We start from the raw sequence: 12,621 nt of genomic DNA, 5'->3' as shown, positions 1-12,621 counted from the left end.
CACTGAGTGAACCTAGTGTCATCCTAAACGTGGCTATTGGACTTTTGTATAGTCCCACTAGTGCAAAGATATTTGCAGCACGTCTGCCTGCATTGCACACTCAAACTCATTGTTACTAAGCCATTATACTAGAAAACACTGAGTGTACCTAGTGGCATCCTAAACGTGGCTATTGGACTTTTGTATAGTCCCACTAGTGCAAAGATATTTGCAGCACGTCTGCCTGCATTGCACACTCAAACTCATTGTTACTAAGCCATTATACTAGCAAACACTGAGTGTACCTAGTGGCATCCTAAACGTGGCTATTGGACTTTTGTATAGTCCCACTAGTGCAAAGATATTTGCAGCATGTCTGCCTGCATTGCACACTCAAACTCATTGTTACTAAGCCATTATACTAGCAAACAGTGATTGAACCTAGTGGCATCCTAAACGTGGCTATTGGACTTTTGTATAGTCCCACTAGTGCAAAGATATTTGCAGCACGTCTGCCTGCATTGCACACTCAAACTCATTGTTACTAAGCCATTATACTAGCAAACACTGATTGAACCTAGTGGCATCCTAAACGTGGCTATTGGACTTTTGTACAGTCCCACTAGTGCAAAGATATTTGCAGCACGTCTGCCTGTATTGCACACTCAAACTCATTGTTACTAAGCCATTATACTAGCAAACAGTGATTGAACCTAGTGGCATCCTAAACGTGGCTATTGGACTTTTGTATAGTCCCACTAGTGCAAAGATATTTGCAGCACGTCTGCCTGCATTGCACACTCAAACTCATTGTTACTAAGCCATTATACTAGCAAACACTGAGTGAACCTAGTGGCATCCTAAACGTGGCTATTGGACTTTTGTATAGTCCCACTAGTGCAAAGATATTTGCAGCACATCTGCCTGCATTGCATACTCAAACTCATTGTTACTAAGCCATTATACTAGCAAACACTGAGTGTACCTAGTGGCATCCTAAACGTGGCTATTGGACTTTTGTATAGTCCCACTAGTGCAAAGATATTTGCAGCATGTCTGCCTGCATTGCACACTCAAACTCATTGTTACTAAGCCATTATACTAGCAAACAGTGATTGAACCTAGTGGCATCCTAAACGTGGCTATTGGACTTTTGTATAGTCCCACTAGTGCAAAGATATTTGCAGCACGTCTGCCTGCATTGCACACTCAAACTCATTGTTACTAAGCCATTATACTAGCAAACACTGAGTGTACCTAGTGGCATCCTAAACGTGGCTATTGGACTTTTGTATAGTCCCACTAGTGCAAAGATATTTGCAGCACGTCTGCCTGCATTGCACACTCAAACTCATTGTTACTAAGCCATTATACTAGCAAACACTGATTGAACCTAGTGGCGTCCTAAACGTGGCTATTGGACTTTTGTATAGTCCCACTAGTGCAAAGATATTTGCAGCACGTCTGCCTACATTGCACACTCAAACTCATTGTTACTAAGCCATTATACTAGCAAACAGTGATTTAACCTAGTGGCATCCTAAACGTGGCTATTGGACTTTTGTATAGTCCCACTAGTCCAAAGATATTTGCAGCACGTCTGCCTGCATTGCACACTCAAACTCATTGTTACTAAGCCATTATACTAGCAAACAGTGATTGAACCTAGTGGCATCCTAAACGTGGCTATTGGACTTTTGTATAGTCCCACTAGTGCAAAGATATTTGCAGCACGTCTGCCTGCATTGCATACTCAAACTCATTGTTACTAAGCCATTATACTAGCAAACACTGATTGAACCTAGTGGCGTCCTAAACGTGGCTATTGGACTTTTGTATAGTCCCACTAGTGCAAAGATATTTGCAGCACGTCTGCCTACATTGCACACTCAAACTCATTGTTACTAAGCCATTATACTAGCAAACAGTGATTTAACCTAGTGGCATCCTAAACGTGGCTATTGGACTTTTGTATAGTCCCACTAGTCCAAAGATATTTGCAGCACGTCTGCCTGCATTGCACACTCAAACTCATTGTTACTAAGCCATTATACTAGCAAACAGTGATTGAACCTAGTGGCATCCTAAACGTGGCTATTGGACTTTTGTATAGTCCCACTAGTGCAAAGATATTTGCAGCACGTCTGCCTGCATTGCACACTCAAACTCATTGTTACTAAGCCATTATACTAGCAAACACTGATCGAACCTAGTGGCATCCTAAACGTGGCTATTGGACTTTTGTATAGTCCCACTAGTGCAAAGATATTTGCAGCACCTCTGCCTGCATTGCACACTCAAACTCATTGTTACTAAGCCATTATACTAGCAGACACTGCTGCCAGTTTAAGGGCCGTAGTTGCATTGTCAGTGATAATTATTGTTGTTTATTCTGCTGTTAATAAAGATAGACCACCGCTGCAATCTACACCACCTCTCAATTTTTACTACCACATTTTAAGTGCACAATCTTGTAGCAATCAAAATGAGTGGCAAAATGACAGATGCTGGTGGAAAGGGTAAGAGGCGTGTTGGAAAAGGAAAAAAAGGGTTTGTCCGTGGGGAAGGTGGCAAAGCTCCATTAACATCTGCTGAAGATAGACCATCTACCAGCAAAAGTAAGATGTCTACTACTTACCGTGGACAATCCGATGTGCTCCCTTTTCTTACAGACACGGACAACTGGAACAAAGGTAGATGATGGCCAAAAAAGGAAAATGCTTGAATGGATCTCAAGTGGTCCAACAAGTGCCCTCTCCGCCACCTCAACTACCGCATCCAAAAAACACCAGTCTTCTGAGTTGTCATCCCAATCAAACTTGCTTTCTCCCAGCTCTGAAGTCTCCATCTGCCCTGCACAGTATGGTGGAACTGAGATGGCTGAGTCTGCAGAGCTGTTCAGTCACACTATAGCCTGGGAATCAGAGGTCTGCTCCCAAGCTCCAGTGAGTACAGAACAGGAAATGGTCTGCAGTGATGCCCAGAACCTTTGTGACTCTGATTCAGGCCGTGAGGACCAAGTTTCTGAGCATAATGTTGACCCTTTGTCACAAACTGTAACACCTGTTGTTATAGACAATGAGGAACATACTGATGACGATGAGACGCAGATACCAGATTGGGATGACAACTTAAATATTCGGTCAGGGCAAGAAGAGGCTTGGTCTGTCAACCCACAGTCAGGCACTCGAGGAGGTCAACAGAGGTGGTGGAGGAGGATGCAACTGATGACAAAGTTACCTTGCGCCTTCCTGGACAGAGTCGGAGTACTGGTAGCACGTCTACAACTGCATCCTCAGCCACCACTCTGCCTATGAGCACTAGTCGGGGTGGATCAACAGGTGGCATGCCCTCTAAGCCTTGCCTAGCCTGGTCCTTTTTTGACATAGCAAAAGATCGCCCAAATTATGTGATCTGTAAAATTTGTCATGGTTCTCTTAGTAGAGGTCAAAGCCTCAGCAGTTTGACAACTTCTTCCATGAATCGTCACATGAATAAATATCATATGTCCCGGTGGGAAGCTCACCGTGCTGCAATGTGGCCTAGCGGAGCGAACCATCCACCGCCTGCCCCTTCCAGTGCATCCGCACGCTCTTCATCTTCTAGGACTGTGGGGACAGCTGTCACACCTGGTTTTCCACGCACAACTTCCACCACTGTAACCGCAACAGGCAGTTTGCTTGGTAGGTCGTCAGTTGGTTTGGAAGGGGAAACAAGTGCGTGTGTACAGCTCTCTCAGACATCGATAGCACCAACGTTGGATGAAGGCAACATCATGTCTACGCCTGCACTTTCCTCACAAAGCTGCATTTTTCCAGGGACACCCTACTCAACACCGTCTACACACAGCAATCAGATCTCTGTCCCTCAGATGTGGACAAATAAAAGGCCATTTCCTGCGACCCCTGACAAAGCTAAGAGGTTGACTTTATCCCTCTGTAAGCTCTTGGCTACCGAAATGCTGCCTTTCCGCCTGGTGGACTCACAGGATTTTAGAGACCTTATGTCTGTCGCTGTGCCCCAGTACCAGATGCCCAGTCGCCACTACTTCTCTAAGAAAGGTGTGCCCGCGCTACACCAGCATGTCGCACACAACATCACCGCTTCCTTGAGAAACTCTGTGTGTCAACGGGTGCATTTCACCACCGATACTTGGACCAGTAAGCATGGACAGGGACGTTACATGTTGCTGACTGGGCACTGGGTAACTATGGTGATAGATGGTGAAGGGTCTGCTGCACAAGTCTTGCCGTCCCCACGACTTGTGTGTCAATCCTCTGTCTGTCCAAGTTCCGCCACTGCTTCTACCTCCTCCACCTCATCTGGGTCCTCCACCTCCGCCCCAAGCCTGCCTGGTAAGGCCACCAGCATTCTCACTTCGCAGAAGGAATCACCTACCCCTCATTACTATGCTGGCAGCAGAGCGCAACGGCATCAGGCGGTCTTTAGCTTGACATGTCTTGGGAATAAGAGTCACACAGCTGAGGAGTTGTTGTCAGCTTTGCGGTCCGAGTTTAATAAATGGTTGTCTCCACTCAACCTGCAGCCTGGTAAGGCCGTGTGCGACAATGCTGCAAACCTGGGTGCGGCCCTTCGCCTGGGCAAGGTGACACACGTGCCTTGTATGGCTCACGTGTTGAACCTTGTTGTCCAGCGATTCTTAACACACTATCCCGGCCTAGATGGCCTTCTGACCAGGGCACGAAAACTGTCTGCTCACTTCCGCCGTTCAACCGCCGCAGCTGAGCGACTTGCATCGCTCCAGAAGTCTTTTGGCCTGCCGGTTCATCGCCTGAAATGCGATGTGCCGACACGCTGGAATTCGACTCTCCACATGTTACAGCGACTGTGGCAGCACCGTCGAGCCCTGGTGCAATACGTCATGACGTATAGCCTGGGCCAATGAGATGCAGAGGTGGGGCAGATCACCCTGATGGAGTGGTCTCAGATCAAGGACCTATGCACCATTCTGCAGAGTTTCGACATGGCGACGAATATGTTTAGCGCTGACAATGCCATTATCAGCATGACAATTCCAGTCATTTACATGCTGGAGCACACGCTAAACACTATTCGGAGTCAGGGGGTGGGACAACAGGAAGGGGATGAACTACAGGAGGATTCATATGCGCAAGACACAACAACATCAACAAGGTCCAGACGTTCATCATCACCAAGGCGGCAGGCATGGGACCATGGGGGACAGGGATCAACAAAGGCGCATGGTAGCAGGCGAGATGTTGAGGAAGGTGCAGGAGAACATGAAGAAATGGAGGACGAACTGTCCATGGACATGGAAGACTCAGCGGATGAGGGAGGCCTTGGTCAAATTTCAGTTGAAAGAGGTTGGGGGGAGATGTCAGAGGAAGCAAGAACGGTTAGCACCTCTATGCCACAAACACAGCGTGGACTTGGTCCGCATGGCCGCGCAAGACACATGAGCGCTTTCTTGCTGCACTACCTCCAACATGACCCTCGTATTGTCAAAATTAGAAGTGATGATGACTACTGGCTTGCCACACTATTAGATCCCCGGTACAAGTCCAAATTTTGTGACATAATTCCAGCCATAGAAAGGGACGCACGTATGCAGGAGTATCAGCAGAAGCTGTTACTCGATCTTAGCTCGGCTTTTCCACCAAACAACCGTGCAGGTGCAGGGAGTGAATCTCCCAGTTGTAACTTGAAAAACATGGGACGGTCTCGTCATCTTCAACAGTCTACCCGTACCAGTAGCACCGTATCTGGTGCTGGTAACAGCAATTTTATGGAATCTTTTCATAATTTTTTTAGACTGTCCTTTGCAAGGACACTAGAGACAACAAGTCTGACACACAGTCAACGGCTGGAGAGGATGATACAGGAGTATCTCCAAATGAACATCGATGCCATGACTTTGCAAATGGAGCCTTGCTCATTTTGGGCTTCAAATCTTGAAAAATGGCCAGAGCTCTCAACTTACGCCTTGGAGATTTTGTCGTGACCAGCTGCCAGCGTTGTCTCTGAACGTGTCTTCAGTGCTGCCTGGTGTGTGCTGACAGATAAGCGCACGCGTCTGTCCAGTGACAATGTGGACAGACTGACGTTCATCAAAATGAACAAGTCATGGATCCACAAGGAATTTACTACCCCTGTGTCATCCTGGGGAGAGTAAATGCTTGTGGATTTGGAATGTGCTTGATGCAAATCAAAACATCCTGTTTGCAACTAGGGCACAAGTGCTGCCACTGATGGGGTGTCAGTGTGTCCCAATTTTTTGAAAAAAGGGAGACTCCGCTTGGAGTAACCCTTGATTGCTGAGTTTTTTTAAAAGGAGCCAAGATGAACAAGTCATGGTTCAGCAAAGACTTTATCTACCTACCCCGGTGTCATGCTGGGGACGGTTAATTATGGCGTATTTTTGAATGTGCTTGATGCAAATCTAGCTGTGAAGTGCACAACTGGGGCACAACTGCTGCCACTGAATGGGTGGGTGTGTGTGGGGCCCAATTTTTGGAAAAAAAGGGAGACTCCGCTTGGAGTAACCCTTGATTGCTGTGTTTTTTTAAAAGGAGCCAAGATGAACAAGTCATGGTTCAGCAAAGACTTTATCTACCTACCCCGGTGTCATGCTGGGGACGGTTAATTATGGCGTATTTTTGAATGTGCTTGATGCAAATCTAGCTGTGAAGTGTACAACTGGGACACAACTGCTGCCACTGAATGGGTGGTTGTGTTTGGGGCCCAATTTTTGGAAAAAAAGGGAGACTCCGCTTGGAGTAACCCTTGCTTGCTGTGTTTTTTTAAAAGGAGCCAAGATGAACAAGTCATGGTTCAGCAAAGACTTTATCTACCTACCCCGGTGTCATGGTGGGGACGGTTAATTATGGCATATTTTTGAATGTGCTTGATGCAAATCTAGCTGTGAAGTGTACAACTGGGGCACAACTGCTGCCACTGAATGGGTGGGTGTGTTTGGGGCCCAATTTTTGGAAAAAAAGGGAGACTCCGCTTGGAGTAACCCTTGATTGCTGTGTTTTTTTAAAAGGAGCCAAGATGAACAAGTCATGGTTCAGCAAAGACTTTATCTACCTACCCCGGTGTCATGCTGGGGACGGTTAATTATGGAGTATTTAAGAATGTGCTTGATGCAAATCTAGCTGTGAAGTGTACAACTGGGGCACAACTGCTGCCACTGAATGGGTGGGTGTGTGTGGGGCCCAATTTTTGGAAAAAAAGGGAGACTCCGCTTGGGGTAACCCTTGCTTGCTGTGTTTTTTTAAAAGGAGCCAAGATGAACAAGTCATGGTTCAGCAAAGACTTTATCTACCTACCCCGGTGTCATGCTGGGGACGGTTAATTATGGCGTATTTTTGAATGTGCTTGATGCAAATCTAGCTGTGAAGTGTACAACTGGGGCACAACTGCTGCCACTGAATGGGTGGGTGTGTGTGGGGCCCAATTTTTGGAAAAAAAGGGAGACTCCGCTTGGAGTAACCCTTGATTGCTGTGTTTTTTTAAAAGGAGCCAAGATGAACAAGTCATGGTTCAGCAAAGACTTTATCTACCTACCCCGGTGTCATGCTGGGGACGGTTAATTATGGCGTATTTTTGAATGTGCTTGATGCAAATCTAGCTGTGAAGTGTACAACTGGGGCACAACTGCTGCCACTGAATGGGTGGGTGTGTTTGGGGCCCAATTTTTGGAAAAAAAGGGAGACTCCGCTTGGAGTAACCCTTGATTGCTGTGTTTTTTTAAAAGGAGCCAAGATGAACAAGTCATGGTTCAGCAAAGACTTTATCTACCTACCCCGGTGTCATGCTGGGGACGGTTAATTATGGCGTATTTTTGAATGTGCTTGATGCAAATCTAGCTGTGAAGTGTACAACTGGGGCACAACTGCTGCCACTGAATGGGTGGGTGTGTTTGGGGCCCAATATTTGGAAAAAAGGGAGACTCCGCTTGGAGTAACCCTTGATTGCTGTGTTTTTTTAAAAGGAGCCAAGATGAACAAGTCATGGTTCAGCAAAGACTTTATCTACCTACCCAGGTGTCATGCTGGGGACGGTTAATTATGGCGTATTTTTGAATGTGCTTGATGCAAATCTAGCTGTGAAGTGTACAACTGGGGCACAACTGCTGCCACTGAATGGGTGGGTATGTCTGGGGCCCAATTTTTGGAAAAAAAGGGAGACTCCGCTTGGAGTCACCTTGCGGTGTTTTACATGATTTTAGAAGGGCGTGCCATGCCTATATCTGTGTGTCCTCCTCTTTTTCCTTGTCCTGCTCTTTTGTTTTCGCATGAGTATATGTCCTTGTCACTTTCCCATGTGTTTGTGTTGTGTTGTGAGTTGTTTGTCACCTTTTGGACACCTTTGAGGGTGTTTTCTAGGTGTTTTTATGTGTTTGTGAATGCCTGCCATTGTTTTCTATGCGGTTCGAGTTCGGTTCGTCGAACGTTCGACGAACCGAACTCGAACGGGTCTTCCGTTCGGCGAACCGACCTCGAGCCGAACCGGGACCGGTTCGCTCATCTCTAGTCCTTTGTGCTTAGCTCTAATTTTCATGTTTTCGAATCAGTTAAAAACCTAAAACTATTCTTACGAAAGGTGAGATGGAGAAAACACTATCTTAGACAGGATACTCGACTATGCCATGAATTGGAAATCCCTATTGATCTCCTGCCCGATGTGAGATTGCTGGAGAGCTTGGGGAACAAGAATCCTAAACTGTTTGGCAAGGGTCCCTTTACAGCCCTCAAGAACAAAAATACTAAGACCGAAGGACTTCCGGGAGGCGGAGCCTAATGGTGGCCGCTTCATAGCTGAGCTCCCGTGCTGCCGAGGCCTGACAGCTATTCTACAGGCTTCACGGACGCAGGAATTTACGAAGAAGTGGGGATAAGGCCGGGACAGTGGGGAACCCCATATCTGCCGGTACCCGGAAACACAGTGCAAGCCGCGCCAGGGACACAGAAGGCATGCAGGCCTAACACCCACAGGTACTCACCTGATCCACTATCAACAGAGGAGAGGAGGCGGCCGGGACGGACAAGGAGGCAGGAGGTCGGTGGCTGGTTCAGTGGTTGAGGCAGCAGGTCTGTTAATCGGTCGGTGGCGAGCCTGTGGAAGCAGAGAGAGTAGGATGGGCAGAAAGGGGGAGGAGCCTTGGGCACAAGCGCCATGTTAGCCCACAAGGCAGGAAACAGAACGGGTCTCAGTAAAAACTTAATAAGAGGCTGAAGACAACATTAAATATAGTATAAAGCACTAAGAAAAGACTGAAAAGGTCACAGCAAAAAGAGGAGAGGGGAAGCAGATGTGACAGGTGGTTTATACTGAAAGAACTTGGTGTACTGTCAAGCCCAGAAGCTGTGACTGGAAGCCGTCACACACAAAGCTGACAAGTGAGCCTTCTACCCCAAAGCCCATCAAGCCACCAAGCAACTAAAGGAAATTACAGCAGTGTTCATAAGTGCTGGGCTGCAGCAGTTACCACAACTGTAGTTCAGACAAGCATATAAGTAGAACTACAAATCACAAGCAGCAGAACACTTTAGCTGCATTACAGTGGACTTTTATACAGGCGCCTGGCAACAGATAAGCACGATAACTGAACACAACTGATACCTTAATAAACTGCCCTACTACAAATAATTTGCAAATACACAAGGCACACTGATGTAGCTTCTTGATCACTAAGTGACGTCACTCCTATACTAAAGCTCCAACCAAATATATACAAAATATAGAGAAATTTGTTGGCAAGAACTCTGCTAAACATCAGGCAAGGTTAAAAGAGTGCAAAAGAGGGGACAAAATACACTCTCGCTGACAAAAATAATCCCTGAGACTTAGGGGCACTTTGCACACTATGACATCGCATGCCGATGTAGCGATCCGTTTATAGTCCCCGCCCCCGTCGCAGCTGCGATATCTTGTGATAGCTGCCGTAGCGAATATTATCGCTATGGCAGCTTCACATGCACTTACCTGCCCTGCGACGTCGCTCTGGCCGGCGACCCGCCTCCTTCCTAAGGGGGTGGGTCGTGCGGCGTTACAGTGACGTCACATGGCAGGTAGCCAATAGAAGCAGAGGGGCGGAGATGAGCGGGACGTAAACATCCTGCCCACCTCCTTCCTTCCGCATAGCTGCTGGAGGCAGGTAGGGAGATGTTCCTCGCTCTTGCGGCTTCATACACAGCGATGTGTGCTGCCACAGGAACGAGGAACAACATCGTACCTGTCGCTGCAGCGAAATAATGAAAATACCCGACACTACACCGATGATACGATTCTGACGCTTTTGCGCTCGTTAATCGTATCAAAAACGTTTTACACACTTTCGATTTGACCCCACCGACATTGCACCTGCGATGTCGTAGTGTGCAAAGTGCCCCTTACTGTGACTCCCCTCAATCCACAGCTCAAGGTATTACTGAGTTGCTAATGCCGGTGGTGGATGGACGATTGGCAGCTTTTCAATCCTCTCTAGATGTCATCGTTGCTCAAGTTAAAGGGAACCTGTCACCAGATTTTTCCCTATTAAACTAAAAGAATCACCTTCTGCAGCTCCTGGGCTGCATTCTATAAAGGTGCACCTTGGCCCTGACGTCCCTTCCAAACCCTAAAAATAACTTTATAAAACTTGGCCCTTAGGTATGCTAATTACCTGTTTCGGCCAGATGGATGGGCTCATTTTCTGCTCCTTTTCCCCCTCATGCCGCTGGTCGCCGTCCTCCTTTCTTGATTGACGGGATGACGCCTCCGTCATCCTCCTTATCGCATTTTCAAATCTCGCGCCTCTGCAGTTAGGTCGGCTTGCGCAGGCGCAGTTCACTCTACCATATTGCGGGCAGCGCAAAAAACATAGCTGCCCTAGCTTGTGCTGGTGAGCTAAATGTGCAGGCGCGAGATTATGGGCGGGTACGAACATGGCGCTGGTGAAGTCAGCGCTGTGCATGACCTCACCAGTGCCATGCTCGTACCCGCCCATAATCTTGCGCTTGCCCATTTAGCTCACCGGCGCGAGTGAGGGTGTCGCGGCGGGGAGGGGACGCTGCGCTCACCACGCTCGGGTCCGGCTCGGGGCTGCTTTGCTTGCTGCTCGGTGGCTCGAGCGGTGGGCCGGATCCGGGGACTCGAGCGGCGCTCCTCGCCCGTGAGTGAAAAGGGGGAAGGTTTCGGGGTTTTTGAAGGGTAATGTCCGTGACGCCACCCACGGTTGTGGTGAGGTTGTGACACCACCGCTGCTCTGGACGGGGATCCCGGGGGCGATGACAGGGAGCAGCTTGGATGTTGTTTTCCCCCTCCGTGGGTAGGAGTTGGTTGTCCCGGGGCCTGATGAGGGTGAATCATCAATACCAACGTTATTGAAGTTGCCTTCAATTGGGTCTTTGCTGCTGGGAAACCCAGGAGGTTCCCTTCGCTAACAGATTTGACCCGTTTTACGGTGACTCCAAGCCTGGTCGGGGTCCGTAAACCCTGCCGGATGGTGCTGGCTTCTCTTTGCTCCCCGGTCCGGTACCGGCGGGCCACCGCCCATCCCCAGTCCTTACGGTTTACGTCAATTGGCCTCTCCTGTAGACGGTCACCACCGTCTGCCAACCTTGCTGTATGTGCCCGGGCCACGTACCCGGACACGGTCAGTCTGCTCCACTACTACTTCACTCCTTCACTTTCACTATCCTTCACTTTACTCTACTGCCTTCCTTTCCCACCTCCAGGACCGTGAACTCCTCGGTGAGTGGGGCCAACCGCCTGGCTCCACCCCCTGGTGTGGACATCAGCCCCTGGAGGGAGGCAACAAGGATTTTTGTCTGACTTTGTTGTGCCTAGCCGGGGAGTGGGGTGTGTTGTTGCAGTACCTGTGACGACTTGGCTTGTCCAGGGCGCCACAAGGGCAGCTGTTTTCTGCTCTGCCCGCGATATGGAAGAGCGAACTGCACCTGTGCGAGTTGACCTAACTGCAGAGGCGCAAGATTTGAAAATGCGATGAGGAGGATGACAGAGGGCGTCATCCCATCAATCAAGACAGGAGGATGGCGATCAGCGGCAGGAGGGGGGAAATGAGCAGAAAATGAGCCCGCCCATCTGGCCAACACAGGTAATTAGCATACCTAAGGGCCAAGTTTTATAAAGTTATTTTTAGTGTTTAGAAGGGGAGTCAGGGCCAAGGTGCACCTTCATATAATGCAGCCCAGGAGCTGCAGAAAGTGATTCTTTTAGTTTAATAGGTAAAAATCTGGTAACAGGTTCCCTTTAATGCTCAAGGTTCGAGGCTAACAGATGCAGAACAGAGAATCTCTGACCTAGAGGATACCTCCAGGGAGCTCAAGGAGAAAATAGAGAGCAGAAATAAGTTCATTGATGAGCTGTTAAATAAAGTTGATGACCTAGGAAATAGGTCTCGACGCAATAATCTCTGCCTTGTGGGTCTTCCCGAATCAATCCAGCAATCTGAACTAATGGATATCACATCAGAATGGCTACCTAAGGGCCTGAACCTGGATACACAGTTGGGCAAAATAGCTGTCTAAAGAGCACACCAAATGGGACCACCTAGGAGGGAAAGCGACAATAGACCCCGACCGGTAATATTCAAAGTCCTGGATTTCTAAGATAAGACAAGGATGCTGGCGGCTTTCAGGAGGAACCAAACCC

At 48.2% G+C, this 12,621-nt stretch overlaps 1 protein-coding gene across 8 annotated transcripts in view; it reads left to right on the top strand.

Moving 5' to 3' along the window:
* Nucleotides 1–12,621, top strand: part of CTNND2 (catenin delta 2) — a 3,073,686-nt gene that overhangs the window by 689,432 nt on the left and 2,371,633 nt on the right. The window lies entirely within an intron of this gene.

The sequence above is a fragment of the Anomaloglossus baeobatrachus genome, chromosome 6, assembly GCF_048569485.1.
Source record: "Anomaloglossus baeobatrachus isolate aAnoBae1 chromosome 6, aAnoBae1.hap1, whole genome shotgun sequence".
Taxonomy (NCBI): Eukaryota; Metazoa; Chordata; class Amphibia; order Anura; family Aromobatidae; genus Anomaloglossus; species Anomaloglossus baeobatrachus.
The sequence above is the reverse complement of the archived record's forward strand: the minus strand, read 5'-3'. Positions and strand labels throughout refer to the sequence as shown.